The 16,335-nt window shown below is 27.8% G+C and overlaps 1 long non-coding RNA gene across 2 annotated transcripts in view; it reads left to right on the forward strand.

Annotated features, from left to right (window-relative positions):
• Positions 1-16,335, forward strand: part of LOC121116945 (uncharacterized) — a 59,742-nt gene that overhangs the window by 944 nt on the left and 42,463 nt on the right. For both annotated transcript variants that reach the window (XR_011779755.1, XR_005863986.2), the window contains exon 2: positions 5,155-5,381. This is a non-coding gene — a long non-coding RNA (uncharacterized lncRNA). The remainder of the gene's footprint in view (positions 1-5,154; positions 5,382-16,335) is intronic.

Genomic DNA, 16,335 nt, shown 5'->3' on the forward strand with positions numbered 1-16,335 from the left:
ACTAAAGGCCGGATTGCTCTTATTCCTAAGGAAGGTGTGGCGACGGACATTAATAATTGGAGACCAATTGGAGTCCAATTACAGTGCTCAATGAGAACTACAGAATTTTTTCTGGTGTTCTGGCAACTGAAATTGAACCAATTTTAAATTCCAAAATAGGAAGGGATCAAAAAGTTTTCCTCAGGAGAAGAAGATTTCTGACCTTTCAAGGAATGTACAATCTACCATTGAGATTGTGCATAACTTTTCGAGCTTATAATTGCTTTTGACTTCAACAAAGCTTTTGATTCAATTCTACATGGCCATGCATTGAAGGCAGTAAAAAAACTCCTTCTTAATAAATACTTACATCCTGTTAGAGCTCTTCTCTTCAATGGAACATCAGTTATCTCTATGGGTGATAGGAAAACTGACCCTATAGCTTTAAAAAAAGAGTGGTCGGCAAGGCTGTCCTTCAGCTTCCTTACTATTTGTTGCTGGGATAAACGATCCTGCACGTTTTATTTTAAAGAAATTTAGGGGGGTTGGGTTGATTTTGGGAAGTCATAACATATAATTGATATGTACGTTTATGGCATCACGTTAATGTTAGAGGCTAAATCTGAAAGACAATTAACTAAACAGATTGAGATTGTAATGGGCCACTTAAAAAAATATGAAAAAAGAAACGGTTTAAAAATCAACAATAAAAATACCACGATTCTTCCTATTGGTAATGGAATCTTGATAAAGATTCTCAAATTTCAGATTGTGCTGTTAGGGGAGCAATTGAAATTCTTGGATTGGGATGTGACAGAAACATTGCCTCTTTTACGAATTAAATGTTTCTGGATAATTATGTTAATTCAGCAATCTCCTCTTGGTGAAAATCTCTTATCAGAGGAGGACTATCTCTGTTCGCTAGAATAATCCCTAAAATATATCAAAATGTTTCAATTGATCTTACGCGACATTTGAACGTTGAGTGGCGATCCACTATCTCATCAAGTCCGTGTTACACATGGCTAATGCTTGGAACGGATTTCAGAAATAATCATCTGGAGAAATTTTCTCAATCTTTAGCAGCAATTCAAAAGATTTTATAGAAAGGAATACCGTCTTTTTCATCGTCCTCGACCATTAACCTGGCGAGACAAAATTGCAAAAGAAGTTTTATTTTAAAAACATTGTAGAACCCAGAAAGTTGGAATGGTTAACTTTATCAAATAATATTATTTCGATTTACGATTTAGGCAATAACTCAATGTTTAACTGTGGTCACTTTTTTTACCCACTCATAAAATCCGCAGAACTTCATATAATTCCCATTCCGTGGCATTTGAGAATGTCTTTTGAATCAAATGTTAAGGAAGATGCAGACGAAATATGCAAAAAGTTTTTAAAAGTTTTAAACCTACCCAAATCATGGAAAAAGAGAATTAAGAGCTCAATTGCGATACAAAAAAAGTTTTACTTTGCAATTTCAAATCTCAACCGGATGTCTATTTTTTATGCTCCTTCCAAAGATTGTGGGAAATTATTTAATACAGCAATACATACTTTTGCTTCTGTCCTGGTCTTTTCATTATGAAATAATTTATTTCCCTTAACATATCTGGACTACAGGATAAGTTCGTAACTCTTCTGCCATTATTCGGGGTCAGATCAAATGTCACTAATACTCCAACAAAGACATGCGTCTTGGAGTTTGCTCTCTCGAGCCGTAAAAGTAGAATAGCTGGGATGTTAACTGAAGGCAAGCCAGTCAGAAAGGAATAACTCAGAGCTATTTTTTGGGGGACCGCTGTAAGGTATTCAGTATTCACCATCTAAATCCCTTATCTGGATGGTCTATCGTGGAAATATGCGGGAATCTTATTTGCTGATACCCTTCAAGTTCGAATAACAATAGGAAGTTTCTTCCTCACTTGATAAGCATCAATAGACAGTTTAAGAAGTTCTGCACCTCAAAAGTTCAATGTCGTCTTTTTTTTTATTAGCATTGAAAGTTTAGGTATTGTTGCACTTTTTTTTTGCTGTTATAATTTTAATATGAATTCTTAGGATTATATTAATGTTTGCTTTATTCCTACGGACATATTTTATAGAATATACATATAATAATGTACATTATCTGTTTACCATGTTTATAGTAATCTTGTCTATTTAGTATAAAAATACATATATAATGTTATATAAATTAACATTTTAATTTCGAAATATTTTTAACGTATATAACTTCCATAGACCAAGAAAAAAAAAAAAAATGGAGTAACTCTTATGTCGGATCTAAATTTTACTCAAGTTCCAGCAAGGACTTACACTTATAACTCCTGAGAAATTTCTCATTCATGTGCACTCGCACCAGTTATTATTTAATATTATGATTTCTTGTCTTTGAGAATAAAATAATAGTGTTAACAGTTTTGGAAAATAAAAAAACCTTCTTGAGATTGCTTAAAAAATCTACTGCCGTTTTTTTAGAAATATTTTATAAACTTATGTACGTAAAGGAATGATGCTTAGTATAAGATAGAATAGACAAATCATCTTGAAGATTATTGTCCGTTAAGGATTTCATTTTTGTTAAGAAAAAAGAAAAAAAAGAGAGTTTACAAATTAAAAAAGGAAAACAAATAGTTGATGCATTTGCTCTTTCGACTTTTTTGTTCAGAATTTAATTTAATTTTTTAATATTTATTCTCTACCGAATAGACAAACATAATCATTATCTATGAAGAAATAAATATGTTATCAATATAAAAAAACCCACAAACATACATAATAAGAACATTACAATAAAAGGAATTTTAGAAATTCATTCATTTTCACTAGGAGAGGAAATTAATAGCTTCTAAACTTGCATAAAATTAGAAAAATTTAGTTATTCAAATGGTTATTTCACTTTGACTCTAAATAAAAGTGAAATAATATGTCCTTTTTTTTCTTCTTCTTTCAAGGTAGTTTCATAATTTAACACTAGAACAATGAGGGTATCATTTTTGATACCCATTTAGTATTCAATGAAATATTGTAAGAAACTTCTTGATTATATTTGTTCAAAATTTCTATTAACAATAAAAACAAAACGATTACTTAATATGAGTAATCGTTTCGTTGATATAGTGAACATTACTTAGACAGACGCGGGTATCATATTTGATATCCAATCATTTCAAATAATGTTTTTGTCCCACGATTCTGTATGAAACGGCTCAAGCAAGGTCAGACAAGAATGGACCTTGTATGTACCTTCCTTATATAAATATAAATAAATTTGGCTGAACAAGGAATCATGATTCAATTTCTTATTTACAAAATATCCATTGATGAAATAAGACATTATTTTGTGTCTACATCGTTCTCAAATTCTGAAGGTAATTATTTCAATTTGGAACAAGATGAATGATATGTTCAATCACCTCAATAGTTCTTCTGGTCACTATTCTTATGTTTTTGACAAGCCTGTCGGTGAGAAATTTTGTTAAATACCATTATTAGTTTTGCAACACACTATATATATATATTGACAACACATTTGTATATTTAACATGTCAAGAAATGTTAGGATGCAATCAAGTGAGTCAACTTCCGCTTTCTTCGAAGAATAAATCAACCAACTTATTAGGAGAATCAATACATGTTGGCAAAGATAACACAATTTAGCACAAATAGGAATTAGAGGGAATTCTGCCGGTGTAGACAAAAAAACACACACATTTTGAAGGAAGTCCAAGGTCTATCATCATTTGCAAAACAAAATATCTTTACAGATACATATATTGAAAAAATAAACAGGTATCATTTTTGATATCCACGGTTGTTTAAAGGGGGTTGCTACCATCCGTCGTTCTAGTGTTATATATAAAAATACAATGATTATATAATATTTCCTTCTATGATTTAATTGGCCGTCATGTAATTAACTTCTTCATCTGAAGTAGGCATGATCCCCTATCTATTTTGTAAATTGTTTTCAAAATGCATAATGAAGTAAATATATATGAATTTAAATATAATTATAATATTTTCTCCGCACCAATGCTATTCGATATGAAGAAGATTCTCCTTGAACAGCAGGTATTCATTTTCTCTTCCTCCCACTCATATAACAGGGAGCTGATATTAATGAGGATCAGTAATACCATACGTCTCGCTCCTACCTTCTTCTTACACTCTTGCAATAGTGACATCCCTGCAACTATGACGTAAGAAAATAGGATAAGAATAATTCAAAGAAAAAAGTATTGACTTCTGTGAAAAGGTAAAAAAGGCAGGATAAATAGAATGGTGAAAATTTTCACAATTATTAGATTCTGTATCTCTCCCCTGATCCCTGAATAAAGTCATGTCTCTCAGCTCCATTAGTTCCTTATTTTCTATATTTTCATCCGACATGAATTTGGAATAGAGTGATTCATAAAATTATGGATCGTCATTGTTGGGTCCATAGATGAATATTTCCTTATCCTTTGTTCTTTATGATGCAGAGTCTAATGACGTATTCCCTTCTCCATCCGTTGCTATTAGTTTGGAGTCCCCTTTCTTCTTAATTACAATCATAATTCCCCTCGTAGGATAATTTCCTGTATTTCTGTTCGCTGCTTCCGGAATTATATTATACTTGATTAGAAACAATCACCCTAAATTAATTTTAGATACCTCAGTTCAGAAAAAGATAGGATATCTGTATCATAGATCGAAAAAATTTCGACTACAGTCTTACATTCTTTAATTTGAACAATAGTATTTGCGTTTCCAGTAATCATTTTCAAATATATTCCCATTTCAAATTTTAATTACTAAAAAACAATACAAAAAGAAAACCTGGCAAACTCAATCCAATTTTGTTCTGAAATAAAGTACAATTTTTCCGAATATTGGAACAATTTTTTGAACTTGAGCATACAGGAAAATTGGAGATCTTATTCATGGGCAAAGCAACACTATATCCAACTCTTTATCCAGATCAATAACTCATATATTTTTATATGAAGGGGAAACACGAACTCTTTAAATAATACTCTGATTTAACTTTAGCTTTACAAATATGATAATTTCAACCAAGTTAGTTATGGGCTTACAAGGAAATTTTCCATGTACTTATCACTTACGATGAATAGTAGTTCTATTTTTAATTGCCTTTGTAGCTAAGTTTTTCTTTCATGTTTCAAGATAATTAGAGAAAGATCAATCGGCATCGGAAGACTCATTAATGTGATTAGATTATTTTTCACAATATTCTTACCAAATGGTGTCACAACACAGCATCCTCAAGGAGCTCTTCAATAATTTAATCTAATGAAGTGAAGACGAAATATCCTGGGAAAGATACCTCCGTGAGTTTATAAAACACACGTCACTCTCATAGATCCTTGAATCTCCGTTAAATTAATTATAAGGTAAGCTATGATCACAAGCCACGTTTTTTGTATAGAATACTTTTCATTCTGTCTTTTATTATGCATATTATTTTTTATATGGACTCCCCTTTTATTTTATTTTTTAATATGAGGAACCGAGCTACACTCGCTCACTATAAAATTGTTATTCCTTTGATCAAGTAGTTTCACCGTTCTAAAAGTTGGTTTACTGATGTTCTTACTCACGCATTTCCAAATCATATCTTATTCCTTTCCTCTTCTTATATTATTATTTCCTAAAATTTTGGCAATAAATACTGTGAACCTACTTTTAGAATTGAGCACACATTCAAAAATGACTTTTCAGCCAGAAACTCAAACTTTGTTTTATCAGTATTGATACATTATTGATTATTTATTCAAATTACTTAATATATAACCAAAATTTATTACTACAGGATATTGTATTTTTCTAAGGAGTTAAAAGTTAATTTTTTTGTCCTTTTTTTTCATTATACTTATAAAGACATAAATAAAAACTTTTTCCTGGTACATGAAAGATAATAATAAATTTTTTAGTTGGCAACCTGATCTACTCCCTCACTTAATAGGTTAAAATCATTAATGCTGGCGGTAGATAAAAAAATAATTATAATTATATGATCATTATGTACATTGGGTAAATTAATAGGAGTAAGAAACAAATATTAAAATTCTTATATGATATATCTTTATAATATATATAATTTTTTAATATATTAAACTAAGAATATTAATATTGATATAAAAAAATTACAATCAAAACTAGATTATAAGTATTTTCGAGAGAAAAAAGTGTCGGGAAAGTTTTGACATGGATACTATATTTGGCCTTCTTTTTCCTACATTTAAAATTAATTATAGGTATTTTTTTATATTATAAAAGTATAAAGATAGTTTAATCATGATATATTGAACATATGTAGAAATATATATTTATGATTTTTATGCGTAAAAAAAATAATTTTGAAGCAAAAGGGAAAACGTATTTTCATTTTTTTTACTTAACAGCCATAAGTACTTAAATACTTGAGTTAAATAATTAAATAAATATCTATTTAATTAATTAGATTAAATGTTAATTTAATAAATTTTAGCTATAGCAGTTATTTGGTAGGTAAAATTTCATTTGGCTCTGTTATGGAGCTATCAAATATAATTTATCATTCGTTTTATTCTTTTCTCTTATTTTTGCCCGTAAATGTTTACAACCTATTATAAAGTATCAAATCCGAACTGCAAACCAATTCCAAAAATATAACCCGAATAAAAACCGCCAAAAATTTAATAAAGACCCACTAAAATCTGTTATCCTTTGAGTATTAACCAGATGTAATCTGCTAAACATTATGTAAGAACCTTGACATTTCTAATTCCCATCAACCTTTTTCAGTTAACAATATACTAAGTTTTATGCTAGGAAATATATCTTGAGTAGACAATTAGCCTGAAACATTTTTGCCGACATTTCAGCAAAGGAAAATTTGCCAAACTGATATTTCGCTGAAATGACCACTTAGAACATTTCAACATAAAATTATATTTAATATATACGTATAGGCATTGTTTATTGTATGGGTAATAAGTATTCTTCATATCCTATATATTTCATATAGGTAAATTAATTAGAGTTATTTTCTGAAAAAAATATGTTATTAATAAATGGCCATTATATAAATACATCGAAGTATTATTTGAAGTTGCTTTGATTTCTGTACACCCTGTAGAGTTTTGATATTTATATTCTTTGATACATACCACTTAAGACAATTATTAAAAATGAAGTTATATATAGAAATGTAATATTTCATTCTCGAGACTAACACTTGAAAATTGGTTGAAGGAGCATATAAATGACTCATTATGCTTCTTATAACTTGGCTTGATATCCGTTTGAGGTAGATATATAACTCCAAGGATTTAAGTCCTGTGAGGGATTATGTAATGCTTACTGTTTTGTATTCAATAGACTAAAAAAAGTATATGAATAGACAATTGCCAACGCTGTCATCTTTCTATTCCCACTCAAGGTTACTTCAACTGGACTGAGCTTTATAGTTTTCCTTGCTTACGTCGCTCATTTTTTCGTAGTCTCCCAGGACACGGTCTTAAAGCTGCAAATCTTCTCTGACAACCGTATCTTCTTCTGATACATATCATTGATTATAACGAGGTGGAAATCGTTGCTCTAGTCTGATATTGTGATTGTTTCTAAAACAAATAATCTTTACATTGTCTAACAACATATTTTAAAGGTCGAACTGAAAAAAGTTTAGAAACCACTGCTTTAACGTACTATGTACATTTCCAAAAGTAAAAAAAATCAATAATAGCAGAACTGACACACATGCTGCTAATTTAAAGCATGAATTCACAAAAAATTGGAATTAGAACAGTTTCTGGTTTTCAAAGATATTCTTCATCATAGATTATTAATTAATAAATTTTTATGATGATATTGTTTAATATGCAAACAAAAGCCACACATCTACCAACAGAAGGATGTGAAAGGGTAGTTAAAGAAATTCAAGGCTGCTAAACCAACAGGAGAGGTCGTCAATAGTTCAAAATTACTGCTCACATAGTTTGTGTATATACCTAGATTCATAAATTGATTATAACAGGTTCTTTTAAGTTAGATATTTATGTTCTAAAATACTAGTGGTAGTATCTGTAACTGCCCAGAATTTTAGAAATCGACAAGCAGAAAAAAATTATTTTTATAACATTGAAGATAACTACCCTACAAATTCTCAGTTTTACTTATCATTTTTCAGAACCCAAGGCATACATAGTAACTCATTAATTATGTATTATATCCTAATGATAAAAACACCTCAAGATTTATTAAAATATGGCATAATAATCCAGGGAGTATATTTGTTCATTGCTAAAGTTTATCTCACATTCCATTGTTTTTTTTATATAAAGTACTTCCCATCCCCCCCCCTTTTTATACAACTTTAAGTATATACTTTCTTTAAAAATATGATTTGCATTCTTATCTCGAAGATAAAGTATCTATACTAAAAAATGACATATGGATTGCACCGATAAAAACAAAGTTAACTATATTGATATATATCGATATATATATGATTTACATCAGGGATCCCTATATACAGTGCACCCTGTTACACGTTCGATGCTACATGCAAAATGTTTGCAAGATTTCATTAATATTTGTTGACTAATGGAGTAACAGACTTAAACAACTATTGAAGTAGTACAGAATAGATTTCATTCAAGATGTGATCTCAATAAGCTATGTATATGGTGTATCCTTCATTGGAAACTGTTTAAGGTTAATTGTTCTGTTTCTGTAAAATTTTGAGTTTGATAGAAATAATAAATACTTCATGAATCATATACTCATAGTAATCCTTTCAAAATGATAGAATCCAGCTTCGATTATTGTGGACTTATTTATTAAAAATATTATTATAATTCCTATTATAGTGTACAAAGTATCTTCTTCTATTTTAATTCTTGAATTATTAAAATGAATCAACGAAGAAATATGTGTTTCTAACATCTTAAATTACGTTTGTACATTCCTTAAATAAGAAACTCATTAGGGAAAATTAAAACAGGAAATTATTTTCCCATTTTACTGGGAAAAAAACATGAACTGTGGGGGGCTTATTACTTAGTATTTCGTGAATTTTGTTAGTTGATATTATATATCTAATTAACTTGTTAATGACAATGTGCCCCATATTTGATATCGTCTTAAAAACAACTAATTTTATTTACTATTTTCTATAAATTTCTAAATTTTTGACTACTTTCCATATTTTATATAAATTTTATTCCACTTTAGAAAGACTTCACTTTACATTTTTATGTACAATGCACTTTCAATTATAGAGAAAAGTAGGTACATTTATTTTTTGATTATATTATGGAAAATTAAAAGTAAGTTTTTAAGAGTAGTATTTCAAATTCATATTGATTTCATAAAAAGGTATTAGATTGAGTATAATTTAATGTCACTATTCTATGTTCACGGCCAAATGTGAAAAATAAGCATAGCCATATAACATTTCGAGAACATTCAGTTTGACGTTTCGTTCTTGGTGTTTTATCTCTATTATTTATTTCTGTCACTTTTGTCTTGAACCTATTTGATGTCTTTGACTTACATATTGCTAAATATTATGAGATTTAAATTAAATATGATAAGAACATCATTGTATTTTAATTTCCTTATGACGTTTTCTTTGTATTCTTGGATTTTTAAATAGTTCTCCCACAAAAAAATTATCAGAGAATGAGAGGACACATAAAGTCCTTTCGATGGACAGCTTTTATTGAGTTTTATCCAATGATTATTTTCAATTATGGGCACAAATGAGTTCTTAAAAAATTATGTAGACTTATTTTTTTATTTAATTACTTAGGTATTGAATTAATGGCTTATCTTATCTTTATTTTTGCATTTTTATAAGTCTTTGATCTTTTGAATTTTTTGACCATGAACAATGGGTTGTAGGTCCCATGTCCCTTGGCTGATCACTTTAAAAAATTTTAAGTATTCATATTTTCAATCATATCTCAATAATGATCGGTAGAAGTTGACTGGATAATAAAAGCCTTATTCCAAAGTAAAAGTTATATAAAATACATCTTCATTTTTTTTTACAAAAGTAGATCCATATTTATTCTCCGTTATAACTAGTATGAATATATTATTTTTTATAGAAAGTCTCGTTTCTCTTTTTTCTATATAAGAAAATGTGACGATAAACTTTTCATATAAATTTAAGAGTAATCACATTATAACCAACAAAAAAAATGAGTTTTTTGCTCTTCATATAATAATTTTCTCACGGAATTTATTATTTAAATTTTATTCATTTATATATTATACCATTTTTTTGTTAAGGGTATATATAATGATTTGTAAAATATCATATTAAATCGGAATACTCAATTAAAAAATATTCTTTAATTGTATCGGATAAAATGACGGATCGAAATATATTTCTTTAATTATATCGGATAAAATATCAGATAAGAAAATATTTTGTGATTAGTTAAACTCCAATAATCTTACAACAGCTTGTAAGATTAGACAATGTTGAAACTATTAAATCTCCATATTTGATTTCGATTATATTATGGCGGAGTTTGTTTGATTCTTTATTAATCCTCCATTATTGAAAAAGGATATCATAATAATGCACAAATCCTCAACAAAATCCAGTAGGTACTCATTTAATTTCCAAAATATCTATCCTATAGAAATTTAATAATTTTACTATGAAATTAAAAATTATACTTTGTTGATCTCCAAACTCATATTGTTAAGATGATTTTAAAATAATAATTTTTTTGCTTCCATATTATATTTTCATATTTAGCATTGTAAATAATATTTACAAGTGAAAAATGAATGGATTATGATATGAATATAAATGTATATATAATAATACAATATCTAAATCATATAATTATTATAATTTTTCAAATATTTATTATGTATTTAAATACGTGTACCCAGTTTACTCACCGTGATATAAAAAGAAGGTTCACTAAAATATTAACTAAAAAGTTAATATCAACGTTTCTAAAATGTAAAAAAAAAGATAATTATTTACTTTAAAAGATGAAGTTACTTTCAAGGTTGTCAAGTATTAAGTGCCTATATCATAAAAATAAATTTTCGTCAAAAATAACTTTTAATGTAAACTTATCTAACACAGCCTAAAAAATATTCATTGAAGGCACCAAACGACCAGTGATGTCTACCTAATTTAGTAGTTTTTCAGGGATAAGATTAAATTAAACGGCGTACAGTTTTGATTAAAAAAATGTGCACGTTCGAGCCTCCTTGCCTTTATGAACTCTTTCAGATTGTGGTGTGGGGTTCTCATGTATGAAGACAATCCCAAGTAGCCCTTCACGGGCCACCTGATGGTCCTATCAGCCAAGGTGTGGTGCAGTGCGGTCTCTTTGATCTTTCTCTCTAAGCTAGACAGGAACTCCGATCCCCGATCAAATTGTACTCTCCATTTTCTGCTATGCTAGAGAGGCCTTCCCATCATTTTTCATCTTGACCACCTTAGAAACCAGGCACTTGTAGCACTTTGCAATGTCCATAATTCTTTTTTATCCTCAAAATCAGTATGTAAAGCATTTGAGATGCACTCCCTTTTGGCTTTTTGCTAACTCATGATCACGAGATGACGAAATGTTAGCCATTGTTTGTTTACACACAAAGGATGGTTAAATCAGAATTTCAAACAATAATCACTAAAGCTTCATATATTTATGAGAAAGTTATCATCAAATAATATCCCACGTTTTGCAACCCAACCCTGTATATATGTACGTGTAACTTTGAACAATTATATTCGTCATAAATGAAGTATCTTTTTGGAAAAAATATTATCTAACAATGAATTATTAATCATAAATCAAAATTAAAAACAAAAACAAATTCATGAGTTGACAAAACAATGGAACAAAAATCTTAAGAGTTTTTCTCGATTTAAGACATTTAATTCAATAATTATAGCTTATAAACTAGAGTATACGAGTATTTATTATTATTTTGGTACACATTTCCAGTGTTGTGTGAATCCTTATTTATGACTGAAGTCCCATTTAGTTCTGTCTCGTTCCGTTCCTACTAGGCATATCATTCTAAACTGATAAAGTTTAATCCTTGATGACGTCGCTCGATTTTCTTTTCTTTTTAATTTTACTTCTAGCAGTGCCAGTTCAAAAGACTGCCAATATTAAAAACTGGTCTCAATAACTGATTGGAGCAGTCCTAGGACTGAATTGGAATGGACCAAATAAATAAGTTAAATTAATAATAAATAAATAATTCACATGTACACAACTTTTACATTGCTAGTTTTTTTTTACAGATAAAAAAGCTAGACATTTTTCTTTGGCTCTGTATTTTTCGATTAGTGAAAAAAAAAAAAAAAAATGGGCCGATAGAAATAATATACTGGAAAATTAATACAATTTGAAAAGATTTTTTAATCATCAAAATCTAGCATTTCAATAAAAATAACTTTTTTAGTATATTAAACAATCTTTCAAAAGTGCTTCCAAAATTTCACCTCAAATTAATTTTTTATCTGTGAAAAAAAAAACAAGAACACAAATAATGTTGTTAGAATTCTTTATGAGAAACTTTTTTATTTCTTTGATCAAAAATAGAAATATGAATATGATACATTTTAATTGTAACATACAAACATATATACTTATAAGGAAAAACTTTGCTTTATTAATATAGATAGTAATGTGTAAATTTAATAACTAATGTATTATTCTTGTATAATCAAATATAAAACTATATACGTAAGTTCATAATAATATAATTTTGCAGAATGAGAGTTGAAAAAGTTTTATATGTAACCCCTATATAACACTCACTCCACTAATTAGTGGTAAAAAAATATTTCATTTAATGAAATTATAGTCTTAGACAGTTTTTAAGTATAAAGGTAATATTTTTGAAAATGTTTCAAACTAAAAAAATCAATTTTAATACAATAAAAATTACTGAAATATATTTTAGAAAATTACAAACTTTTTATTGAATATTAACTAAATGACTATAAATACAGATATATAATTAATACTAATTATTTGCTCCATTCTAAACCTAATTTTGTTTGTTGTAAAATACGTGGTTCTATCACTTTTTTGAGGATGTTTGTAACAAGGAATAGTTTCTGATTAGTAAAAAAAATTGTTTATATAACGATAAATTAATTACATATTCATTAATACAAACTTCTCAGGCCAAGGCCATATAAACTCATGTACCAAATATGATACAATTAGTTCTATGGTGTTATCATAAATCAGTTTACATTTATATAACAAACAACAATCTTAAGATATCACAATATGTAACAATCGCATAAGTAAAAAAAATTAAATTAAACATAGATATCAAATTTTATACGATATTCTAGTGTTATACATATAGAACATAGAAATATAAAAAAGTGCAATAGAAATATATCATAATATTTTGCAGGTCTATTGTGGAAACAGATAAATCGAAAAATTTATAAAATATTAGTGGATGTTTTTCTCATTTCATTATAAATGAATAACTTGCTTATCTCAATATTTTTTTTTTGTAAATTTTGCTCCTCTGAGTGGAATCTCCATTGAACCATTTTTTATCAAATGCTTTTTTCCTACTTTTTATAAAATAAAATAAAATAAATTTTTTCTTAAAAATTATTTTACATTCTTAATACTGTGTTTTTGTGTGATGTCAGCATTATTGATGTCAGCCATTTTGAGGGTCTAACTAACTAAGTTTTATAACAAAAAACCTATTATTATTCGTTATTTAGAAAATTTTTGAACATTTGAGGTATATTGGCATGTCAAAATGGAACCAACAAATAGGAGAACTTTAATCATTTTCATCCATCAAAAATATATCTCTTTAAAGTCTTGTATATTAACTGTATGAATTAAAAATACATTGTTGCATCATTTTATATTGTCATATACTTAGTTTAGACCATATTTTACCCATTAAATTTGCAAGAATAAGATATTTTTAACAAATTAGCTTATTTTTCTCATCCCTAATCAATTTAATAACAAATTTAATTAAAAAAACCTATTTATTTCGTACATGTTTTCCTTACTTATTATATTGATATTATTCAAATATCACTGTTTATATTTTGGATCAAGTTAAAGACGATAATTCTTTTATTTTAAAAGCATCTTTAGAAAATTTCATTAAGAGTAATTAAAAAATATGTTCGTTTAATGTTTTAAGAACATAAACTATACGGTTCCAAACGTTTAAAATTATGATACTGTTTAGGACGTCAGTGGAAACACTCCATACACTGTTGACCGTGGGTTTCTTTTTCTATTGAGGATAATATAAAATATATTCAATAAATCCAAAAACTTTTTTCCATCAAAAACTAGAATAATATTATAAGTAATCTATAACGTAAGGTGAGAAGTTCTGAAGAACTTATAACCTAGATGACACCATTAGAATTAAAACATAGGATTTTTAGTTAACGATACGTTTACAAGTTCTCAGCTGTTAAAAAATCTATTTATGCGATATAGCTTTATAAGTAAAGCAACTTTTGTTATTATTAAAAACAAATCTGCAACAGTAAAATCAATCGTTTAAAAATGATTCACTAAATTTAAAAGTGAGCTTCTAAGACGTCAAGATATGAAAGGAACGTGTTAGAAATGTCGTGCATGAATATTAGGACATGCAAAAGCTGGGTGCAATATAGATTCTGCATGAGCTCACAAGTAATAAAAAGTATCAATGTGTTTATTAGTCGAAGCAATTTTTAGCTTTGCCATATTATACAAATTTAATAAAGGATATTTGAATATGGATTTTCCAATGTTCAATCGACAATCAGCCAAGTAGGGTGTACACAAAGAGCTAAATCGAGTAGAAAGACGAAAAAACTGGGCTGCCAAAAAATAACATTAGTATTATATGATACTATTCATTGATAACCTCAAATAGTGGGAAAACATTAACAACAATTAAAAGATTACAAATCACAAAAAAATGTTCCATTTAAAGAAAAAAAATTGATGTTTCCAAAATCACTGAAAACTATGGGAAAATTTCATAGACAAGGCTACATATTTCTTCCCCATCCACTGTATTCTCCTAATCTGGCCCCATTGCCTTATTCCTGTTCTAGAGCTCAAAAGAATGATTATTACAAAAAATATCAGAGTTATTAAAAAGGACTTCGCCGAAATTGAGCCCTTTTATGATACTAAAGAGACATTGTAGTATAATAATTGCTTTAAAAACTGTATGACTGCTAGAATCATTGTATAGGCTTCCAAGGTAACTACATGGAAGAAATAAATAGAATTTTGCTAAATAAAAGTGTTCCCCTATGCTAGCCTAAGAACTTTATAGACTACATTTTATTTAAAACTGGTTTAGAGTATTTGTATTTTAATATGGGGACACTCAAAGCATTATTTTTTTACTAACATGTAATAAAGTGTGTGGCAAACATTGAGTGAAATATTTGCACAAACTAATGTTTTAATATTTTTTTTAAATAATTTTTCTGTTAACCAACAAAAATCAAAATTTGAAAGGAGTTGGCTTAATTTAAATTTCTTTAAAGTACAAATTTTGTATTTGGGGACACGGAAAAGTCAAAAAGAGTTTTTTATGCAATTTATAATTATATCATTTACTTACGATATTTAAAAAATTAGCAATTTTTTTTACATACCATATGGAATACATATTTTGATGAAATTTTTTAGTACAGGAAATTCTTATAAAATAACTTTATCAAATGGAAATGTTGATACTTTCAAAAATAAATACATTTTATAGAACTACAAAATTAAAGAATATCTTTGAAATAGAAATTACATTAAATATACAAAAACTTTCGGACTTATTTAAAAAGTTAAATATATTTATTAAAATTCTGCAACTAGAGGAAATCATATCTTTTATATAAATTTTACATACCAAGAATAAAAAAAAACTTGCATTCATTGTTCAAATTTATGTCAGAGGATCTAATAATCCCACATGTACAGGAAGTGACTGGCAAATTACCTATAAATATTTTCAAAAAAATTGGAAAAGAAAAAATTATATTTATATTTTAATGGCTAATGTTCCAGAAGCAAAAGAATGATATCACATCTCTTATTCTCTAATGTAATGATAAGATTGTTTAGTGTCACTATCTCTTACACTTCATTATTTTTTTCAGCTTGTTCTTTTACCGTATACATTTTTGTATCATGAAGACCTTGGAAGCATCGTTCACCAATCAATAAAGTTCTTAATTATAAATTTTTACATCTATGCACATTTCTCTATTCATTTGGAAAACTTACACTTTCGGAATTGGCAATGTCTACACCGATCATCAAATGAAAAAAAAATGATGTTTTACTATTCAATCGATCCAAA

The sequence above is a fragment of the Lepeophtheirus salmonis genome, chromosome 4 (genome assembly GCF_016086655.4).
Source record: "Lepeophtheirus salmonis chromosome 4, UVic_Lsal_1.4, whole genome shotgun sequence".
Classification (NCBI taxonomy): domain Eukaryota; kingdom Metazoa; phylum Arthropoda; class Copepoda; order Siphonostomatoida; family Caligidae; genus Lepeophtheirus; species Lepeophtheirus salmonis.